The sequence below is a fragment of the Pongo pygmaeus genome, chromosome 10 (assembly GCF_028885625.2).
Source record: "Pongo pygmaeus isolate AG05252 chromosome 10, NHGRI_mPonPyg2-v2.0_pri, whole genome shotgun sequence".
In the NCBI taxonomy this organism is placed as follows: domain Eukaryota; kingdom Metazoa; phylum Chordata; class Mammalia; order Primates; family Hominidae; genus Pongo; species Pongo pygmaeus.
This window is the reverse complement of record NC_072383.2, coordinates 36,937,670-36,939,239: the sequence shown is the minus strand read 5'-3', so window position 1 is coordinate 36,939,239 and position 1,570 is coordinate 36,937,670. Positions and strand designations below refer to the sequence as shown.

Sequence of the window (1,570 nt, the reverse complement as noted above, 5' to 3'; positions counted from 1 at the left end):
ATCCCAGAACTTTGGGAGGCCGAGGCGGGCGGACCACTTGAAGCCAGGAGTTTGAGACCAGCCTGGCCAACATGGTGAAACCCTGTCTCTACTAAAAAATACAAAAAATTAGCCAGGTGTGGTGGCATGTGCCTGTAATCCCAGCTACTCGGGAGGCTGAGGCAGGAGAATCACTTGAACCCTGGAGGTGGAGGTTGCAGTGAGCCGAGGTCACGCCATTGCACTCCAGCCTAGGCAACAAGAGTGAGACTCCGTCATAAAAAAAAAAAAAAAAAAAAAAAAAAAAAAAAAAAAAGCTATATTTGGCTGGGTGCAGTGGCTCAAGCCTATAATCTCAGCACTTTGGGAGGCTGAGGTGGGTGTATTACTTGAGCTCAGGAGTTTGAGACCACCCTGGGCAACATGGCAAAAACCCATCTCTAATGGAGTGGCCAATGGCTTGCAGAGCAACATGCCCAAGTTTTATTGTGACTACTGTGATACATACCTCACCCATGACTCTTCATCTGTGAGAAAGACACACTGCAGTGGAAGGAAACACAAAGAGAATGTGAAAGACTATTATCAGAAATGGATGGAAGAGCAGGCTCAGAGCCTGACTGACAAAACAACGGCTGCATTTCAACAAGGAAAGATACCTCCTACTCCATTCTCTGCTCCTCCTCCTGCAGGGGCAATGATACCACCTCCTGCCAGCCTTCCGGGTCCTCCTCGCCCTGGTATGATGCCAGCACCCCATATGGGGGCCCTCCCATGATGCCAATGATGGGCCCTCCTCCTCTGGGATGATGCCAGTGGGACCTGCTCCTGGAATGAGGCACCCATGGGAAGCCACATGCCAATGATGCCTGGGCCCCCAATGATGAGACCTCCTGCCCATCCCATGATGGTGCCCACTCGGCCTGGAATGACTTGACCAGACAGATAAGGATAGAGGGGAGGCCTCATTGTATCAGTTTTATATTACCTATTCTGCTTCACCAGGAGATCATGCTGCTGTGATACTGAGTTTTCTAAACAGCATAAGGAAGACTTGCTCCCCTGTCCTATCAAAGATAATAGTTTTGGAGGGGAGAAGTGGGACAAAAAAGATGCAGTTTTCATTTGTATTGGGAAATGTGAAAATAAAATTATCAACTCTTTCAGTTAAAAAAAAAAACCCATCTCTAAAAAATAAAAATAAAAATTACCAGGGCATGGTGACATATGCCTGCAGTCCCACCTATAGAGGGATGGCTGCAAGGGGCGCTGAAGTGGAAAAACTGCTTGAGCCTGGGAGTTTGAGGCTGCAGTGAGCCATGATCACACCACTCCAACTTGGGTGACAGTAAATCAATGAATAAATAAATAAATAAATAAATTTTATGTTTATCTGGGTGTGGTGGCATGTGTCTGTACTCCCACTCCTACTTGAGAGGCTGAGGCGGGAGGATCACTTGAGTCTAGGGGTTTGAGGTCAACAAAATGAGTTGGTCTCTAAAAAAAATTATTTTTACACTATACTATTGTCGATTAAATGTGTAATAGCATTATGTCTAAAAAATGTACATACCTTACTTTTAAAATATTT

At 45.7% G+C, this 1,570-nt stretch overlaps 1 pseudogene; it reads left to right on the top strand.

Annotated features, from left to right (window-relative positions):
• Nucleotides 1-426: 426 nt before the first annotated feature.
• LOC129009561 (U1 small nuclear ribonucleoprotein C-like) lies at nucleotides 427-1,134 on the top strand (annotated as a pseudogene).
• Nucleotides 1,135-1,570: the final 436 nt, after the last annotated feature.